General features: G+C 39.6%; 1 pseudogene; it reads left to right on the top strand.

The window, feature by feature from the left end:
- Positions 1-878: 878 nt before the first annotated feature.
- The window catches only part of LOC138871604 (mitogen-activated protein kinase kinase kinase 20-like), a 36417-nt pseudogene continuing 14639 nt past the window's right edge, over positions 879-22656 (top strand).

Here is a 22656-nt window from a genome sequence, read left to right as displayed (position 1 = left end):
AATTAGAAGTGTACCTTATTTAGGACCCCCTATTATATAAAGGGAAGCTCATTCATTTGTAACACACTATTCATTGACAAGAGAATGCACATTCATCACTTTCTTGATTATTGTTCGTCAGAGTTGCCTTATAATTTTATTGTTCTTACTAACCTACCTCGAGGTTATCACAACTCGAGGTCAAGACTGGGCTTGCACATCGGTTTGACTTGCTTTATTCTTCAATTTATATGTTATATTCCTTGTTTATCAATTGGTATTGTACCGAATCACGTATCTTTAAAACTACAATATAAGTTTAATTGTTACTCAGATTTCAAGGTAAACAGTCCTATTAACGAAAGAGAGTTGCTATATATCCTTTAATTTTTGCTCTTTTGGTCTTCCTTAAAATATAAATAATAAATTTTGTTAAATGTCTCATTTGAAATAAAGTATCTGCATTTTTATTTGTGGATATCCAGCGGTAAAAGGAGAACTTAATTAATTTATGTAGATGGATAATTTTACAAAGAAAAATGTTTACGAGTTATAATAGAGTATAAATTCCATTTTTATGTAAAATTTCTTCAAGATTTTCAACTTTAAAATAATTTATTAATTTAAACATTATTTTCTATTTTAATTTATGCAATAATAATATAAAATTGAAGTAATATATTAATATTTTGTACTACTCCATTTAGGAATAGGAGAGGAGACGGAATACGTAAATTTAGGAATGAATATAATAGGGTAAACGCAGACTAAATAGCCAAATAAGAAACAAAACTTTGAGGCAACCAAAAAAATTACTACTACAAAAACTACACCGCGCCAGCAGAGGCGAGAGAGAGGATATTCACATAACATTCTTCATAGTAACCTAGTTAGTTCTAATGGCGGAAGTAGAAGAAGAAGTAAAAGTTATGTGGAAGAGAGGGATAACGTTGGGGGAAAGGAGGGTTTGGCTTCGTTTCATTAGCTTCCACTGATGCTACTAATTTCGATGCCAGTACTGTTCATCATAGTCTAATTCCATTACTGATTGCGGTAAAGTCTTGTATGTTAAGCCGATCTGAATCGCTTCAAGTAGAGAGGGAATTTCTTTGCATATTTGAGGACTCTCCTCACGTTATTCGCTCTTTCAGTGTTAAAGTTACGCTAAAAGACGGTGTTCTCCTCTACAACTTATCGTTAGAATATGCTTCTGGTGGAAATTTGGCTAATCATTTGAATTGCTCCGGGAAAGGAATGGCAGACGTTGAAGTTAAATTACACACCAAAGACGTCGTTTTAGGGCTTAGTCGCATTCATGGCACAGGAATCATTCACTCAAGGATGTCTCAATAAAATTCGCGGCCTAAAGCCAAATTTTAATAAAGGGCCTTTTTTCCTTTTTTGTTTTCTTAATACTATAGTTATCTTACATAATGTAATACTAATATTTACTTTGGTTTTATCCTTTATTTTGTATGTAATTTAATTATCTTACAAAATATAATACGTAGTACTGATATTTATATTGGTAAGAAAATTCAAGTTACTAAGATGTTAGCCACGTATTTACAATGTGTTACCATGGATCTTATTGTAAAAAATATTATTTACCAATATGAAGATTCGACTATCTTAATTTAAAGTTCTAAAATATTTATATTGTTAAAAAATAGACAGTCTTTATTTCTATTTTTATAAAGAGTTTGTATAAACTTCAATGTTGTCTAAGCAAAAATAAGATAGAAAATTCACAATTATTTTTGGGGTCCTAAAATTTAGTGGGCCTAAAGCAAATGCTTTACTAGCCTACCCCTTGAGCCACCCCTGATTCACCGGGAGTTAAAACCTCATAACATTCTCCTTGTTACTCCTACTGATGATAATTGTAGTCATATAAATTTTATTAAAATTAAATCCATAAAAGAATTTAGATTATATTTTAAATTCAAGATATATTGGTCCAAATAAATATTATGGGCCAGTATATAAATGAATCAATTATATAAGCCCAAAATATATATGGATTAAATAAATAAATCTTAATCCATTGGGCTAGCCCATTTAATTGGGCTAAAGTGATGAGCCCACTTCATTAAGCCCAAGATATCATCTTTCTAGAGGCCCATTTTGGTGCCACGTGTCAAATGACATGGCGCACCAAGTCAAACGGAAGAGCCAATAGGATCATGCCACGTGTCAAAATGACAAGGCATGCCAAGTCACACTAAAAGGCCAATGAAATCGTGCCACGTATAGTGAATGTTCTGGCCAATCAACTGCGGTCATGTCACACTTCAATTTGATTGATAGGAAAGAGTTTGTTCTTACCACAAATCTTCCTTTACACAACTATAAATAGGGGTCTTCATAACCCAGAAAAGGCACCAGAAGTTATAACAAGAAGCAACAGAGAGATCGTGGATCAAACGCCGCAAATTTCTCTACAAGTTTCACACTTCAAGCAACTAAGTTCAAGTTCAATAAATCAAGTTCTAGTTCAAGAACGAAGAACAAATCAAATATTCAAGATCAAGAACGAAGTCAAATCAAATACAATGCGTTCAAGATCAAGGCTACTTGTTCGTGAAACAATTCGTGGCAACAATCAAAGTGTTTGCGACAGTTAAATCAAATTCAAATTCAAGATCAATCTCAAAGGCCCTTAAATTTATACTAGAAAAGTAGAATCAGAGGAATCATAGAGATTGTAACCCTCAAATATCCGAAATAAAAATACTACGATTGTTGTGATATTTTTAGTCTTGATTTTATTTTCTCGACGCAAATTTATTGTCTACAAATTCTAGCACGCCCAGTGGGACAATCTCTACCTCTCATCTCAACTTTTCAATCACCAAAGTATGAGAACATTGAAATGGCTTCGAAGAAAATCAAATCCAGACCAACATCCACCAAGGCTTCTAACTCCAAGTTCTATGCTGATGTGGAAAGCATCCTTGATGTTTCCTTTGGAAGCTTCATACCAGTTATGAGGAGCAAAGCAAGCTCTTTAGGACAACAATTACCCCAAGTGTCGTCCGTATCACCCCTATTTTTGGCTTTTCATCCTCAAAAGGAGAAAGATCTTCCACAAACGCACCTGAAGGAGGAAGTGATATTGGTGAAAAGATCAAGAAAACACTTGCTCTTCTTGACCTCTCCGGACCCAAGCACTCTGCTGTGAAGGAAGATGATGATGCTTCAAGTGATGGATCCTTCCCACTTACACCACATAACGTGAGACAATCAAGGATCAATTTGTGTGAAAATCCATGCTACTCTCCATCGTCCACGACAATCACGCAATCCATGGTGACAAACACTTCATCTATGGAGGAGCAGTTGGCAAACTTGACGGAAGCAATTGCTGGCTTGACCAAATGCATGCAAAATCAAGAGGACAGAATTGACAAGCTAACAGACAGGGTGGGAATCTTGATGGAAGAAGAATCCACCCATGCACCCGGCAATCTCCCAGAAGTTCTAGAGAATGACCCCCCCCCCAAAACAAGCAGCATCCACTAAGGCTATCCCCGTCTCATCTAAAGGGATGATTCCAATCGATCAACTGAAGGAGTTCATTGAAGGAACCATTAAGAACAAATATGAAGTTGCTGCCAAATCCTCCCTTACATATGCAAAGCCGTACACTGCAAGGGTCGATATGTTAAAGATGCATGGTGGCTATCAACCTACAAAGTTTCAACAGTTTGATGGTAAAGGTAACCCAAAGCAACATGTTGCGCACTTCGTGGAGACGTGCAACAATGCAGGGACTTATGGAGATTACCTCATCAAGCAGTTTGTCCACTCGCTAAAAGAAAATGCTTTGACCTCGAGGCTGGATCTATCGATAGCTGGGATCAACTAGAGCAAGAGTTCCTCAATCGCTTTTATAGTACGAGACGTACTGTGAGTATGATAGAACTTATGAATACTCGTCAACGAAAGGGGGAACCAGTTGTCGACTTTATCAATTGTTGGAGGAATGCATGCCTCAACTGCAAAGACAGGCTTAGTGAAGCTTCAGGCATATAGATGCGCATCCAAGGCATGCATTAGGGATTGCGCTACATCTTGCAAGGTATCAAGTCTGGCACATTTGAAGAACTTGCAACTCGTGCCCATGACATGGAATTGAGCATGTCCTCTGCTGGAATGAAAGGATGCCCATATGTGAACCTCGCAAAGGGAATGACAAGAAAGAAGTCAGGAAGTGGGGCAAGTTCGTACCCAAGTCTGAAAGCAAAGAAGCTATGAATGTCAACACGTCACCTGTGAAGTTCATGGCGAAAGTGAGCAAGAAGAAGAGTATGAAATCTACTTCTTTTCAAGATAAGACAAGTGGAAAGTTGACTTTAAAAGAAATGCAAGAGAAGGAGTACCCATTTCTGGATTCTGATGTGCCAACTATTTTCAAAGAACTCCTCGAGTTAAATCTTATTGAGCTTCTAGAGATGAAGCAGCCAAATGAAGCTAGAAAAACAAATGACCCAAATTACTACAAATATCACCGACTTGTAAGCCACCCTCTAGAGAAGTGCTTTGTCTTCAAGGACAAAATCATGGACTTGGCTCGTGAAAAAAAGATCGTGCTTGAAGATGAGAAAGCAAGCACGAACCAAGTCTCTATCACCTTTGGCTCATTCAATCTAGATGAGTTATGCAGTTTAAAAGGAATCAAAAATGAAGAATTACTGGTGAACAACAAAGTTGAAGATGATCAACCTGATGATGATGAAGGTTGGACGTTGGTGACTCGTCATAGGCGCCACAAAAGAAGCCCACGAAAAGAATCAATAGAACAACCAACAAAGAAGATGATGGTAAAAAGACCAACAAAAAAGAATCCAGTTAGGCATTTGAAGAAAGCAAAAGTGGAGATGCACCATTCTCAAAAGCCATAAAATCCAGTGACATTGGAGGAGTTTTTACCAAGTTGGTTCCGCATGAAGATTTCCCATGAGGGTATCAATGCCTCTTGTTGCCATGCTGACAAAGGGGAAGAAAAGAGTGATAACCTACCGTTGGAACCATCTCCGGAAAAGCTCATCAAGTCCACTTCTCAAGAAGTTAATGCTTGTGAGGAAAACGTCACATTCACAAATGACGATCTTCTGCTAGGTGACACTCTTCATAACCGCCCATTGTACCTGGTTGGCTATATGCGTGATGAAAGGGTAAATCGAATTTTGGTTGATGGAGGATCCTCAGTCAACATTTTGCTAATTCGCACTGTGAAAGAACTTGGTATTCCCATGAACGAACTCTCAGAAAGTTGTGTGATGATCCAAGGATTCAACCAAGGGGGGCAAAGAGCTATAGGCGCGATCAGGCTGGAAATCACCATTGAAGATATGCAATCAAGTGCATGGCTACATGTGATCGATGCAAAGACTTCTTACAACGTCTTGCTTGGAAGGCCTTGGATACATGAGAATAAAGTAGTTCCATCTACCTACCATCAATGTCTAAAATACTACGAGGGTGAAGTCGAGAAGAAGATAGTTGCTGATGATGAGCCATTCACCGAGGCAAAGTCACACTTCGCCGATGCAAAGTTATATTTGAAGAACCGCATTGTGAAGGAGATAAAAGTTGATGATGGAATGAAAAGCGAGAATCAAGAGCCCATAATTAAAAGAGCTGAGGTGACTATTAGTAAAGCCAAAGCTATTACTGAGGAGGTACACGCCAACGTGAATAAATCTTATAAAGGAGGTATTGTGTCTTATGGAAAGAAAGTGATTTCCGCGCTCCAATATGTCCCTAAAAGGAAGAAAGATAGGGCGAATCATCTAATCTCCAAACTAACACGCTAAAGGAGGTAACACTTCCGGTAAAACAAATTGAGGCAGTAAAGTTTTCCTCGAAGCCGCTTGTAGGGTTTGCAGCCCAAAATTGTATACAGAATGGGGTACTCCCTACAAAGCGAACAGATGAAGGTTTTGACCCTAAAGCTTACAAGCTATTTGCAAAAGCTAGATACAATCCCAATGAGCCGTTAAAGTTAGGGAAGCTCCCATCAGAAGCTGCAGCGAGGCAACCACGTGAAGGTTTGGGATACAAGCAACCGTCACCAGTGTGCATCTCCATAAGAAGGACGAGTAGCAATTATATCACCGTTGAAGACGAATCTGCCGCTTCCAACAAGCCTTGTGTATTTGATCGACTTGGAAAATCACCTTTGAGGACCTCCCTATTTGAAAGATTGGGTCCATTAAAGAAGGGGAACCAGTTCCAGAGAAATTTTCAAAGCATAAGAACACCCGCTTCGCCCAAAATCCAGAAAATCTCTAAGGATTTCCAAAGTTTGGTTCCTTCTAGAATGAGGCGACAAACAAAACTTGTGGTTTCATGTAAAGAAGTACTAAAGATAAAGCCATATACTGTGGTCTACACTAAGGAGCGTAACGAAGATGAAGAAAGTGTGGGTTCTTCATATCATGTTACTGTACAAGGCGATAATGGTGTTTCATCTTTAATGGAGGATAATGTAGAATTGGAGGATGTTTCACCATGTTATCACATATCCCTCAATGATGGGGACCATCAAGAAGATGAAGATGTGAAAGACGCTCCACCCGAACTTGAAGAAGGAGTGAAGACGACAATTGATGCCTTAAAAGAAGTTAACCTTGGCATTGATGAGGAACCAGGACCCACCTACCTAAGTGCTTTATTAGAAGCTGATGAAGAGAACACTTATATTGAGTTACTCAAGGAGTTCAGGGATGTCTTCGCTTGGAGTTACAAAGAGATGCTTGGATTGGACCCGAAAGTAGCAGTCTATCACCTTGTAGTAAAAAATGGTGCTCGCCCTGTTAAACAAGCTCAAAGGCGTTTTAGGCCGGACTTGGTTCCCTTGATTGAAACCGAAGTTAACAAAATCATCGAAGCTGGATTTATTCGTGAAGTTAAATACCCAACATGGGTTTCAAGTATTGTCCCTGTAAGGAAGAAAAATGGCCAGATTCGAGTGTCCGTTAACTTTAGGGATCTTAACAATGCATGTCCGAAAGATGAGTTCCCGCTTTCCATTCTAGAACTGATGATCGATGCTACTACTGGGTACGAGGCAATGTCATTTATGGATGGTTCATCAGGGTATAACCAAATTCGCATGGCGCCAAAAGATGAATAACTTACCTTATTCAGTACCCCCAAGGGTATTTATTGCTATTAGGTAATGCCTTTTGGCTTGAAAAATGCTAGTGCTACGTACCAAAGGGCTATGCAGAATATTTTTGACGATCGTCTCCACAAGAATGTCGAATACTATGTTGACGACTTGGTGGTAAAATCAAGAGAGAAGAGCGACCACTTGAAAGACTTGAGAATGGTGTTTGAGTTTCTCCGGAGGTACCAACTTAGGATGAGCCCATTGAAATGCGCCTTTGCAGTTACTTCCGGAAAGTTCCTTGGTTTCATTGTTCGACATCGAGGGATTGAAATTGATCAAGCAAAAGTAGATGCTATCTTGAAAATGCCTGAGCCACGGGACATTCACAAATTGAAAAGTTTGTAGGGAAAGTTAGCGTACCTTAGGAGATTCATCTCAAACCTAGCTGGAAGGTGCCAACCATTCAGTTACCTTATGAAGAAAGGTGTCCCGTTCAAATGGGACCAAGTGTGTAACAATGCCTTTGAGAGTAGTAAATCCTTCTTGATGAAGACTCCTATTCTGGCAGCCCCTATACTTGGAAAGCCATTGATACTATACATTTTAGCACAAGAAAGGTCTGTTGGAGCACTATTGGCCTAAGAAAATAGTGAAGGGAAAGAAAACTCCCTTTACTACTTGAGCAGGATGATGACACCAAATGAGTAGAATTATTCGCCAATTGAAAAGTTATGTTTGGCACTAGTCTTCTCAATCCGAAAATTGAAGCACTACTTTCAAGCTCATGTCGTTCGTTTGGTTTCTAGAGCAAATCCCATCAAGTTCGTAATGTCAAAACCTGTCCTCAGTGATCGACTAGGTACCTCCAGTTTCAGAAAATTTGAAATCGTGTACATCCCTCAAAAGGCTATAAAAGGATAACCGTTAACGGACTTCTTAGCAGATCACCCTATACCTGATGATTGGGAACTAACTGACGAACTACCTGATGAAGACGCCATGGTCATCGAATTTTAGCCTTCATGGAAGATGTACTTTGATGGTGCTGTACATTGCGGAGGAGCTGGTGCTGGTGTAGTATTTGTCACTTCTCAAGGTAAAGTTCTGCCCTACTATTTTATGTTAATGCAATTCTGCTGTAATAATGTTACTGAGTATCAAGCACTAATACTTGGGCTGGAAATGGCTGTCGAAATGAAGCGATTACAATTGCAAGTCTTTGGTGACTCTCAGTTAGTCAATCAGCTTTTAGGTAGTTACGAGGTCAAGAAGCCTAAACTACGCCCATATCACGATTAAGCTAAAATGTTAATGGGGTGGATCGGTGATGTGACTATTCAGCATGTGTCAAGGAAAGAAAATAAGAAGGGGATGCTTTAGCTGCCCTAGCTTCATCTTTAACCCCGCTTGATCAAGCGCAAGTTACTGTCTACCAAAAATGGGTAGTACCGCTGCCAAATAAGGCTGAATGTGAAGAAAATGAACTCAATCATCTTGTCGTTGTTTCTGAAGTCGAGAAAGAAGAATGGAGACAACCCATTATCGACTACTTGTGATATGGGATACTTCCAGAAAATCCGCGAAGAAGAACTGAAATCCTTCATCGTGCACCTCGCTTCCTTTACTACAAAGATACCCTATACAGAAGATCATTCGAGGGAGTACTCTTGCGATGCTTAGGGGAAGATGAAACACTCCAAGCTTTGCAAGAAGCGCATTTTGGGGTATATGGGTCACACCAGTCTGGACCAAAGCTCCATTTCCATATAAAAAGGATGCGATACTATTGGCCAACGTTGGTAAAAGATTTCTTGGACTATGCTCGAAGATGCAAAGCTTGTCAATTCCATGCAAATTTTATTCATCAACCTCCTGAAGTGTTGCACCCAACTATTGCATCCTGGCCGTTTGACACTTGGTGATTGGATGTTGTTGGACCACTGCCAAAGTCCTCTGGTGGGTACCTATACATCTTGGCTGCAACTGACTACTTCTCAAAATGGGCTAAAGCTGTTGCTCTTAAGGAAGTAAAGAAGGAAAATGTTGCAAGTTTCATCTGAGTAAACATTATTTATCGCTTTGGAATTCCTCGTTACATAATAATAGATAATGGAAAGCCTTTCGATAATAGGCTGATGAACAAGATTTGCGATCTCTTTGGCTTCAAGTAACATAACACTTCAATGTACAATGTTGTCGCCAATGGTCTAGTTGAGGCATTCAAGAAGACTCTATGCAACTTGTTAAAGAAAGTCATCTCCAAATCCAAACGAGATCGGAATGACCGTATGGAAGAAGCTCTATGGGCATATAGGACGACTCACCGCACGCCAACACAGGCGACTCCTTATTCACTCATTTATGGATTCGAAGCTGTCTTGCCACTTGAGTGTCAAATACCTTCGTTACGATTGGCTATTCAAGAAGGGATCACTGATGAAGAAAATGCTTGACTTCGATTAGCAGAGTTGGAGGATCTTGATGAAAAGAGGTTGGAAGCTCAACAGAGTCTTAAATGTTATCAAGCTCGATTATCTCGCGCCTTCAATAAATGAGTTCGCCCGAGATCGTTTCAAGTAGGAGATCAAGTCCTTGACGTACGAATACCCATAATTACTTCTCATAAACCTATAGGGAAGTTCACTTAAAAATGGGATGGGCCATATGTCGTATAAGAAGCTTACTCAAGTGGAGCTTACAAGCTGGTTGATGGAGATGGCATGAGAATCGGCCCTATCAATGGCAAGTTTTTGAAGAAGTATTATCCTTGAAGTTACAACGCTCCTTGACGCATGAGCCTAAACTGCATGATGCTACACTCCTGGCCCGCATGAGTCTAAACTGTGTACGACCTCTACAAAAAAAAGAGTCCGCTAGGTTGAAAACTTCGAAAAAGGTAGCCTAGGCAAAAGTTAGGACATAAAAAAAATAACCCAGTCTGAACTACGATATGACTTGATCCTCTTCATTGAGGTATGTAGGTAGCTTAGAGTTTCATTCTAAGTTCAGCCGCATAAGTTGAAAAGATACATATTGCCCTAATTGTTGTCCGAGTGAAGTATGAAGGAATGTAAAATCAAGCTGAAACGCCATCCTCCTATTGAACTTTGATCTCATTCTATATAAAGGGGGCAAACTTCCATGGTAAATTGGTGTCTTCAATAGAATTATTATAGTCTTTTAGGAGACTACCAAGTATTTGCAATGAAGCCTGGTGATTCGTTATGCCTTCAAGTTCGCAAAACCTTCAAATTTTTGGTCTTCAAGTTGAAGTCTGCAAATCCGTTAGTCTTTAAGTTGAAGTATTCAAGCCCTCCAAGTCCATCGGCCTTCAAGTTGAAGTCCTTAAGTTCACTAGAATTCAAGTTGAGTTGTTTAAGTCCTCGAAGTCTCTAAGTTGAAATCTTCAAGTCCGTCGGTCTTCAAGTTGAAGTCTTCACGTTCGCCACCCTTCAAGTTGAGATATCTAAGCCCTCCAGGTCTCCAAGTTTAAGTCTTCAAGTTGAGGTCCTCAAACTCGTCGGTCTTCAAGTGGAAGTATTTAAGCCCTCAAATTTTTCAGATTAAATCATCAAAGTCCGCCAAATCTTCAAGTTTGTCGGTTTTCAAGTTTAAGTTTGCAAAGTCCGCCGAATCTTCAAAGTTTTCCAAGTGTTCAAGTTGACGTCATCAAGTCCATGAAGACTTCAAGTTGAAGCTTTATAACTTTCCAATCTTAAGGTGGACATATGAGTCCCTTTGCACCTTAAGTTGGCCTTCTTCATGGGTTTGTCCTTAAAAGAAAATATAACTTTCCAATCTTAAGGTGGACATATGAGTCTTTTTGCACCTTAAGTTGGGCTCTTTGTGGGTTTGTCCTTAAAAGGAAATATAATTTTCCAATCTTAAGGTGATGGACATATGAGTCCCTTTGCACCTTAAGTTGGCCTCTTCGTGGGTTTGTCCTTAAAATGATCTATAATTTTCCAATCTTAAGGTGGACATATGAGTCCCTTTGCACCTTAAGTTGGCCTCTTTGTGTGTTTGTCCTTAAAAGGAACTATAACTTTCCAATCTTAAGGTGGACATATGAGTCCCTTTGCACCTTAAGTTGGACTCTCCGTAGGGTTTGTCCTTAAAAGGAACTATAACCCTCCAATCTTAAGGTGGAGATTTAAGTCCCTTTGTACCTTAAGTTGGCCTCTTTATGGATTTGCCCATCTATATAGCGATGTGGATTTGGCCATCTATATGGCGATGGGGATTTGTCCATTTATATGCTGATATGGATTTATCCGTCTATATATTGAGGTGGATGTGTCCATCTATATGTTGATGTTAATGTGTCCATCTATATGGTAATGGGGATTTGTCCGTCTATATATTGATGTAAATTTGTCCGTCTATATATTGAGGTGGATGTGTCCGTCTATATGTTGATGTTGATGTGTCCATCTATATGGTGATGGGTATTTGTCCGTCTATAAGTTGTTATGGATTTATCCGTTTATAAGTTGTTGCAAATTGATCTGTCTATAAGTTGTTGCCAGATACGCCCATCTATAAATTGTTGTGGATTTAACCGTCTATAAGTTGCTGAGGATTTATCCTTCGATGGGACGTCATGGAGTTGCCCGTCAACTTGGCACTAAACGACCTTTCTCTTCTTCACCTACAAAAAAGGACAATAGAATAAAGAAAGTACAAGAAAATAAGAAGAAGTTACCTTCGCGTCAATGCTTCCAAGTCGTCAAAAGTAGACTCTGAAGTAGCTAGCAAACGCTGCAATTGATGTTTGTAAAGGTAATGCATACGGGTTTATATAGCTATCAATATATGTGTCACACCTCTTTTTTCATCTACACCCGTAAGGGCGTAAAGGAGTTTTTCCATTTAAAGGACAATCGGAACGGGATTTAATTATTAATTATTCAGAGTCGCTACTTGAGAGATTAATGGTGTCCCAAGTCACCGGTTGAATCCCGAAACAAGGAAATTTATGACTCTGTTAACAGTCCGCGTACCAGAAATCCGAGTAAGAAATTCTGTTAACCCGGGAGAAGGTGTTAGGCATTCCCGGGCTCCGTGGTTCTAGCATGGTCGCTTAACTGTTGTATTTGATTTTATCTGATTTTAATACATGCTAGCTTATGTGCCTTTTATTTGTAAACCACTTTTTATCATTATTTATTGTAAAAGAATTGCAATGTCGTGAAAACGCGTTTCGAACCACGTCGCAATCAATGCACCCGTGGTTGTTAACACGTTTCGACTTCGCCGAGATTTGGATTTAGGTCGCATCAATGCGCACCCGAGTTTAAGAAGGTACTTAAATTAAAATCGCGCCTAAAGATTCTAACGTAATATCATTTTGGGGAAGTCCGTGGAGTTCGCTAAATGGCCATCCCAAATTCTAAACATTTCTAATAACCATTTATTGAGGGCCCCGTAATTAGTGGTTTTATTTGGGCGAGGCTAGTAGTAATCCCGAAGTAACTATGATTTCCTACTTATTATGTGTCTTTAAAAGACTAATTAATTTAGAATTGAACTACACTGAAGTAAACTAAGAACCAAATTCAAAGAAAGAAATGGGCCTGCCTCATGGCTTCGATACGGTCCAAATGGCCCAACAAATATGAATAAGATTCCAACTGCAACAATTGATATAACATCAACGAGTCACCACAATGACAATGCATACCCTCATTTTAACTGATAGCCGTGAACTCTAAAATTCCTAAACCGATTTGTCCTACCAATTACCTATCAAGACCTGCTGCTTTTAATGAACTAAATCAATTGTGAACAAGTTTTGTTTCATAATTTTTAACTGGTTTCAATACCAATCTACCAACAATAAATCAGGTTTGCCTACCAATCGATTTCAGAACCTTTAATCAAGAGCAGACATTCTATTATACTAGCATGATCAATGACAAAAGTATTAGTAACTAGGCTAAATGTCACCAGACCTGCTCCTGAATTCACATGTCATTTGTATAGATCCAATTGCTACTGATGACTATTGAATTCACACGATCCTTCAAATTAGACCAAGCCTATGCTCAATGCTATTTCAAATGCCCAATTCAATAGATCAACATTATGCAACATTCAACATGTAATCAACCTTACTGAATAATCTTAATTACACATATAACTGCCAGTTATATAACAGAAAACTACACGATTAAAATCAGTTAAAATACAGACTGCCTTCAGTTGAACAATAGACCCTTTAAACATTTCATTTCAACTTCAACGAGCATACATCAGTGAAGTTCAAAGAAGTGTACCTGGAAATTGGAATGTAAATAGAGAAAAGGAGGTTAGCAGCAGTAACAACTCAGCAGCTCAGAAACTAAGGTAATAACCCAGTCACAGTCAATGAAGGAGTATTTCAATCCACCCAGGTTCAACAATTCAGCAGGAAAGGAGTGGGAATGCAGAGCAAACTCAAATAATCAACCCAAAACACATTCGAGCATGCCAGGAACTGCTTTTGAAAACCAGAAATACAAGCAGACTCCACAGATCAATTCAACACACACTTGAAATGCACTCCTAGCCCTCACAGCTGAACCTAAATACCACTGCAATCCTGCTAGACACAAAACCCAACTGACATCCAAAACTAGTTAATGAAACTGTAAAATTGTTTTTGATTTCTTCATTTTTGATGTTTTTTTTACTTTTTGAATACTGGAATGGAAATACTAGTTGGAATTGAAAACAGGGAGGAAAGATTTTGGTGGGGATTTTTTAGCTGAAGGAAGAAGAACCCCCTTTCCCAAGGCATTTTATGCCCTTATATAGGCAACAAGAGAGAGTAGATTAGATTTTTGGCCTTCTTTTTTAGTCCCTCCCTTATTTCGATTTAGTCCCTCTATTCTTGACTTGCTAAACAAGTAAACACCCCTATTGTGCTGAAATGTGTACTAAAATCCTATTCTTGAAGGCCCTAGGGTATTCTTCTACCCGTACAATACCTATACTGCCCTTCCATATACTTTAATATTACTATTCCTATCAGAATTACCCTTTTTCATGCCCAAACTAACCCTGAAGTCTTCTCAAAGTTACTGATTATGCCCTTATCCTCAACAACTATAACCAACCCCCTAAGTTAATCCAAAACTAACTGAAACTGATTAATTAGCACTCAGAGATCAACTAATCAAACTAACCAATCCAAATTGTTCACATACACCAACTCAATCGAACTAAGACAAACCAGAAACCAGGATTGATCGAAGCAAAACTTAATCTACTGATCAATATTAAATGAAATTAAACTAATTCCTAACCAATAAACTCACAATCGTTCAAACAAATATCAAACTCAGAACTAACAGCAATTGACAGAATTATACTAATACACAAAATAAATCATAAATTTAATAGAACACTTAATGAAACCAAGACTGTAACTAAGACTTCAACCAAGTGAGTAAAAAGAAACAGGAAAGACTCACAGAAGCACGAGGAACTCCGGCCAGTCACTGACGTCCGAATCCTTTCAGATTTTTGACGTATAACATCCCTAACCATGTGTTCTTACAAGAGAACACATGGTTAAGGATACTACAGTTCGAAATCATAAAGATTTTGGTTTAGGGTTTTGGCCAGAAATTCTTAGATCTAAGATTCGAGCCGTTTCACAGAGATTTAAAGGAAGATAATCATGGGTTAGTGTTGAGGGACGACCGGGGATTGTGTGGTGTGACTTTGGGCTGGTTTGGGTAAACCTGCGATCTGACCGGAAACTTCAGTCGAAGATTCGACGAGCTCCGGCCTTATTCGAGGGGAACCAGTGGGTGGAATGGAAAGAGGGGAGTGAGGAGTACAAGTGGTGTAATTTTGGGCTTGAACGGTGCAGGTGACGTTCACCGCCGATGAGGGATTTAGGGGCGGCGCGGATTAGGGTTTGAGAGGACAGGCGGGGTGAGAAAGATGAGACAAATGGGGTAGGGGGGAAGTTTTCGGACATTTATATACCCAACATCCTAGTTAGATCTGAACCGTTGGATTGATGAGATCCAACGGTCGTGATTGGGGCTGGGGAAAAACGACGTCGTTTCAACACCTGGGAGGAGGACCGGGTAAGGATTGGGCCTGGTCTGGTTTGCAACGGGTTTAGGGCGTTTGGGCCTGAAAGTTTCCAACAAATTGGCCCAGATTTGGGTCTTCTATTAAGACCAAATTTCTACTCTTATTTTCTTTTTATTTTATTTTCTTACCTTTACAATTTTTATAATTTTTTCTAATTTTTATGGAGATGCAAAACTAACATGAAATCCTAGATATTTCAAAACGAAGACTAATTAATTCTTAAAATTGTTTGAAAACTATTTCATGACGAATTCCCAATAGAAATTATAAAAATGCAAAAATGAACTAATTTTGTGATTTTCATGTTTTGTTCTAAACAAATTAAACTTTAGTTGATACTAAATAACATAAAACTAAAACCTAAATGAAAAAATGCATATTTTTGTATTTTATAAAAATTAACATGCACAAATAGAATGCAACAATTATCAGAAAATGATACCAAAATGCAAAAAAATTGTAAAAATAAAGAAAAATTATTTTGTTTGGTATTTTGGGAATAATCATATTTAGGGCAAAAATCACGTGCTCACAGCTGCCCCTCTTTGCTTGAAAACATGAAATGTTTTCGGGCAAAGATAAGTGAGCAAATACGAGCAATTTTTGCCCGTTTGAAAATTCCGTGTGAAGCATTTTTGAAAAGTTTGACCGCATCCTGCTTCGGAGGTTGCCTACATATCCTGGGCTCAATAGGAATCAGGTCAGTGTTCGGGAATGTCTGGTAGCTGGGACTACCAGGAACTGTGATTGCACTGCGCTTGCTGTTGTTACTGCTGCTGTTACTGCTTGCTGACCTCCCTTATCACACCCCGTCAAAGATAAAAGAAGCTAAACTAACTATGCTCTATGAATTACAAAAAATCCCATCTAAATTCTTCAAACTTGCTCTTGTACTTCCTTGCTGCCTTGTTGTCTTGTGTCTCCTTGTTGCCTCATTGTCTTGTTCTTTCTCGATAAATTTCCTTGTTGCTATTCCCCTGGTGACTTGAGATGTTATTCCTTCTCTCCAAACTGCTGAACTCAAACTCGAATGTATTCCTCTATTATCTGGGCGGACTCCCAACTTCTGAAACTTGAACTGTATGTATCCCTCTGTTATCCAGGCAGACTCCTGACTTCAACTACAACTCAAAATATAACAACCTCAATTTTCCAGGCGGGCTCCTGACTTCAACTCCATTCTTCAAGCAGGCCCCTGACTTCCGAAACTTGAATTGCATGCCTCTATTCTTCAGGCGGGCTCCTGACTTCAAAATAGACAAAGAGATTGATTGAAAACTAAAATTGAATTATGTCACCTCTGTTCTCCAGGCGGGCTCTTGATTTCGACTGCTAAAAATATTTAACACCTCCATTTTCCAGGCGGGCTCCTGACTGCTGAACTTAAAATTGAAGCTACTCCTCTATTATCTAGGCGGGCTCCTGACTTCGACTGCATAAAATATTTAACACCTCCATTTTCCAGGCGGGCTCCTGACTGCTAAAATTAAACCGTATGTCTCTATTCTCCAGGCGGACTCCTGATTGCTAAAATTAAATTGTATGTCTCTATTCTCCAGGCGGACTCCTGATTGCTAAAATTAAATTGTATGTCTCTATTCTCCAGGCAGACTCCTGATTTCAAAATAAACAAAGAGATTGATGGGAATCTAAAAACATGAATTGTATCACCTCCGTTCTTCAGGCGGGCTCCTGATTGCTTAAAATCTGAATGGTATGTCTCTATTCTCCAGGCGGACTCCTGATTTCTGAATTTGAAATTGAACGTATTCCTCTGTTATCCAGGCGGGCTCCTGACTGCTCCAAACAATTATGAACCTAAGGTGTTACTTCTCACTGTACCAAGGTATCTTACCCGGGTATATGAATTACGTCCTATTATCCAGGAAGGTCCTGATAACTTGCATTTATTCTAATCATGCAAACTTTGCAACCAAATTACATTCCCCTTATGCTATTCAGGATTATCTTGTATATAATCAAACCGCACTTTGCGACCAAACCTGATTACTGCTTGTTTTTCCTTCTTGGAGAATACCTTCTCAATGACTAACTTTCTGCCCCTATTACAATCAAAGAAAATTTCGTCAGTTTAAAACGGTGGTTAGTTGATGGCCTCCTTGCTGAAAAATCCTTCCACTGCCTTGCTTTGTGTTGTCTGCCTTCCACACACTGACTCTGAACCGCTTGACTTTCTGACCAACTTTTAAATTTCCCAACATCCGGCGACTCAAATGTTTTACACTCACGCTGTTATTTCATTTTTCTGACCTTTTGTTTAAGCTTTTGCCTTTCCCCACGACATTCCCCAATCATTTCACCGATGAAACTTCCGTTAATTCCCTGTATTCCACTTGACATCAAATTATTTTTGACATTCTCTGACCACGTTGTGCTTTACAATTCTAGGAGCTGGTAGTGAGCTTTGAAGTCCTTTCTGCTTGCATTGACCAAGACTAGTACTGAAACATCTCAGCTAGAAAAAACCCTCAAAAGAAAATGAAATGCGATGATTTTTGAGTCAAGGATAAGAAGAATCCAAAACCAGATGGATGTTTTAAAAAGAGAAGGAAAAGAAACTTATCTGAGCGAGACAGCTGGTACCAATGGTTATGACATGCATTTTGGATTGATCGGCCCAATCTGTCCAAATAACCAACTTTCAATTGCCATACTTTGTTGCCCAGAACTTCCATCAATTGTTTTGAATTACCCAGACCTTAACTTTGCTTTCCTGCGGTACTTCGAAACATTTTTCCACCCACAGACCTTTTGCCATTTAAACATTTTCCAACTCACTTTCGCCTCAAGGTGCCCGCGAGGGTTTTCACCAATAAGACTCTCTCATTTATTTTCTCTCAGCTCCCGTCGCCTTACGTGCCCGTGAGGGTTTTCACCCATAAGACTCTCTCATTTTTATCTTTTGTTCTTTTTTCTTGAACCAGAGTGTTACCACTGCCACGAATTACCGTTACCTGCTTGATTTGGCGTTTCCTAAAATTGATCAGAAGGTCTTTCTTTGGACCATAATGTAGGCTTTTGGATTGGGTTAGAAATAAAGGTATGAAAGGCTAAAAACAATTCGAATGGGTTCAAATTACAACTTTCGGAATCCAATTTCCACAACAATCACCACTTCTGCCCCAGTTTCTTGCTTGGGGATTTTTGGATTTCTATTTTGGTATGACTGAACCTCGGAGTAAGGTTGCCTACGTACCCTTTCGGGATCAAGTCAAACGCAGTTCACTGTATTATAATTAACTTTTGTTGTTGTGTTTTTCTTTCTTTCCTTTTTTTCTCTTTCTTTTTCTTTTCCTTTTCCTTTGTTTTTCTCTTCTTTCTTTTCTTTTGCTTTTCTTTCTTTTCCTTTTCTTCTTCTTCCTTTTCTTTTCTTTTCTTTCTTTTCTTTTCCTTTGTTTTTCTCTTCTTTCTTTTCCTTTTGTTTTTCTCTTCTTTCTTTTATGTTCGGCACCTGTGTTCCCTGATCGTGCCTTTGATTCCGAAAGAGGGGTACGAAAGAAAATAAACACGTCTCAAAAGGGGTGACAATGGAAAAAAATGTTTGGATAGCAGAACAAAACGCCTTCCTCATTTCAATCTTTAAGATATGCCAAATACAAACAGATACATTCAGAAAATAAAGAAATCATACATAATATCTCTTGACCGCATCGGAATTGATGGCCATTTCTATACATTTTCCTTCTACATCTGTCAAATACAATGCTCCGTTAGACAACACACTGGTTATTGCAAATGGTCCCTGCCAGTTTGGGGCAAACTTTCCTTTTGCTTCAGCCCAATGAGGCAAGATCCGCCTCAGTACTAATTGTCCGACTTCGAATTTCCTTGGACGTACTTTCTTGTTGTATGCACTTGCCATTCTTCGTTGGTACAGTTGGCCATGACACACTGATGCCAATCTCTTTTCGTCAATCAAACTCAACTGCTCAAGACGGCTTTTCACCCATTCATCATCATCGATCTCAGCCTCTGCGACGATTCGCAGAGATGGGATTTCCACTTCTACGGGTATTACTGCCTCGGTACCATATACCAATGAGTAAGGAGTCACCCCCACCGAGGTACGAACGGTGGTGCGATATCCTAACAATGCAAAAGGTAATTTCTCATGCCACTGTCTGGATCATTCAACCATTTTTTGGAGTATTTTCTTTATATTCTTATTGGCTGCTTCAACCACACCATTTGCCTTGGGACGGTATGGAGTAGAATGCCTATGGGTGATCTTAAACTGCTCACATGTCTCCTTCATCAAATGGCTATTAAGATTAGCCTCATTATCAGTGATGATTACCTTTGGAATCCCAAACCGACAGATGATATTTGAATGCACGAAGTCGACTACAGCTTTCTTAGTTACAGACTTGAACGTCTTAGCTTCCACCCATTTGGTAAAATAATCTATAGCTACCAAAATAAACCTGTGCCCATTTGACGCTGCTGGATCAATTGGCCCAATAACATCCATGCCCCACGCAACAAAAGGCCATGGTGCGGACATCGTATGTAATTCTGATGGTGGAGAATGAATCAAATCTCCATGTACTTGGCATTGATGACACTTACGCACAAAACTGATACAATCCCGCTCCATCGTGAGACAATAATAACCTGCTCGGAGAATCTTTTTTGCCAGGACGTACCCACTCATATGCGGTCCACAAACTCCAAAATGTTCTCAGTCATGATAGATGTGGCTTGTCTTGCATCTATGCATCTCAGCAACCCGAGATCTGGAGTTCTTTTGTATAGCACCCCTTCACTAAAGAAAAACCCGTTTGCCAATCGCTGAATCGTTCTTTTTTTTATCACTAGTGGCCTGTGTCGGATATACTCCCGCTCTAATGTACTCTTTGATATCATGGAACCACGGCTCGCCATCAATTTCCTCTTCTATCATATTACAGTAAGCATGCTGATCACGGATCTGAATTTGTAATGGATCAACATAAGCCTTATCTGGATGATGCAACATCGACGCCAAAGTAGCCAAAGCGTCAGCAACCTCATTATGAATCCTTGTAATGTGCCTGAATTCTATGGCCTGAAAACGCTGACAAAGCTCATGCAGACACTGCCGATACGGTATAAGCTTCAAATCTCGCGTTTCCCATTCTCCTTGAATTTGGTGTACTAGTAGGTCCGAGTCACCCATGACCAAGACTTCCCGTACACCCATATCCACAGCTAATCTCAATCCCAATATACATGATTCATATTCTGCCATGTTGTTCGTACAGTAGAAACGAAGCCGAGCTGTAACAGGGTAATGCTGCCCTGTTTCATAAATAAGTACCGCTCCTATTCCTACGCCTTTCATATTTGCAGCCCCATCAAAGAAAAGTTTCCATCCTGACTTCTCAGCTTGTTCCAATTCATCAATGTGCATCACCTCTTCGTCAGGGAAATAGGTTTTCAAAGGCTCATAATCTTCATCGATGGGGTTCTCAGCCAAATGATCGGCTAATGCCTGTGCTTTCATGGCAGTCCGTGTCACATAGATAATGTCGAACTCTGTAAGCAAGATCTGCCACTTTGCAAGCCTCCCTGTGGGCATGGGTTTCTGAAAAATATACTTCAACGGGTCTAAGCGAGATATAAGGTAAGTAGTGTAAGATGACAAATAATGTTTCAACTTCTGTGCCACCCAAGTCAGGGCGCAACATGTCCTTTCCAGATGAGTATACTTAACTTCGTAAGATGTGAACTTCTTGCTGAGATAGTAGATAGCCTGCTCCTTTCTGCCCGTAACATCGTGCTGCCCCAGTACACCGCCGAATGAACTGTCCACAACTGTCAGATATAGAATCAAAGGCCTTCCTGGTTCTGGCGGGACCAACACGGGTGGGTTTGACAAATACCCCTTTATCTTATCAAAAGCCTCCTAACATTCATCAGTCCATTTGACCACGACATCTTTCTTCAACAACTTGAAAATTGGTTCACAAGTTGTCGTGAGCTGAGCAATGAACCTGCTGATATAGTTCAATCTTCCCAACAAACACATCACCTCGGTTTTGTTTCTTGGAGGTGGCAACTCCTGAATGGCTGGGTCTAATTCAATACCCCGTCGGCTGACTATAAACCCCAACAACTTCCCAGATGGCACCCCAAAAGCACACTTTGCAGGATTGAGCTTAAGATTGTACCTGCGAAGCCTTTGAAAGAACTCTCTCAAATCTCTAACATGGTCGGATTGCTGTCTAGACTTGACGATTACATCATCCACGTATACCTCGATTTCCTTATGTATCATATCATGGAAGATGGTTGTCATGGCCCTCATATAAGTTGCCCCAGCATTTTTCAAACCAAACGGCATGACCCGATAACAATATGTTCCCCACGGCGTGATGAATGCCGTCTTTTCTGCATCTCCCTCATCCATTAAAATATGATGATAACCCGCGTAACAATCCACAAAAGAGCCAATATCATGTTTGGAACAATTATCAATCAGTATATGGTTGTTGGGCAGTGGGAAATTATCTTTTGGACTTGCTTTGTTAAGGTCTCGATAATCGACGCACACCCTGGTCTTGCCATCTTTCTTCGGCACAGGCACGACATTAGCTAACCAAGTGGGGTACCATGTAACCTGAATGACCTTTGCCTCAAACTGCTTGGTAATCTCTTCTTTGATCTTCACACTTATGTCCGTTTTGAACTTTCTCAGCTTCTGCTTGACAGGGGGAAGTGCCGGATCAGTGGGTAATTTATGAACCACCAAATCGGTGCTTAGACCTGGCATATCGTCATATGACCATGCAAAAACATCTTTGTACTCATGCAATACTTTAATTATCTCCTCCTTGAGTTGTGGCTCCAGATGAACACTTACTTTAGTTTCCCGCACATTGTCTTGGTCCCCTAGATTAACTGCTTCTGTGTCATTTAGGTTAGGTTTGGGTTTTTCTTCAAAATGACTTAATTCTTTACTAATTTCCTCATAAGCTTCATCGTTGTTACAATCCACCCCATCATCACACTCGATTTCTTGTATTATTACTTCCGAGCTAGATTGGCTTTTAAAACTGGGCCGAAGATTCCTCATGCATGTCATATCATTGATATCAGCATAAAAAGAACTGTACAAAAGAGAAAAATGGAAACAAAATTAGGAACGAAGAAAATTGCATTTCATTGAATGTAAAGATAACAAGGTTTTAACTCATCCAAACGGACGGAACATAGCAACTGGATTACAAACCCTGGAATAATCCAGGTGACAAAAGGAAAACAAAACCCACTACCACGACTCCCTCCGAATTGGAAGAGGAGTAGCTTCCCAATTGTTGATGTTAGCATGTGGTCCGATGTACTGTATATCTGCTCCGCTTGACCCTTCCCCGGCCTCAACCATGTTTACTTCAGCAAATACTCTCTCGAACACCTTATCCAAATTCCCCTCTGCCCCAATCAATGAACCTGACACC

Source organism: Nicotiana sylvestris, chromosome 6, assembly GCF_000393655.2.
Source record: "Nicotiana sylvestris chromosome 6, ASM39365v2, whole genome shotgun sequence".
Classification (NCBI taxonomy): Eukaryota; Viridiplantae; Streptophyta; class Magnoliopsida; order Solanales; family Solanaceae; genus Nicotiana; species Nicotiana sylvestris.
This window is presented reverse-complemented; position numbering and strand designations above follow the sequence as displayed.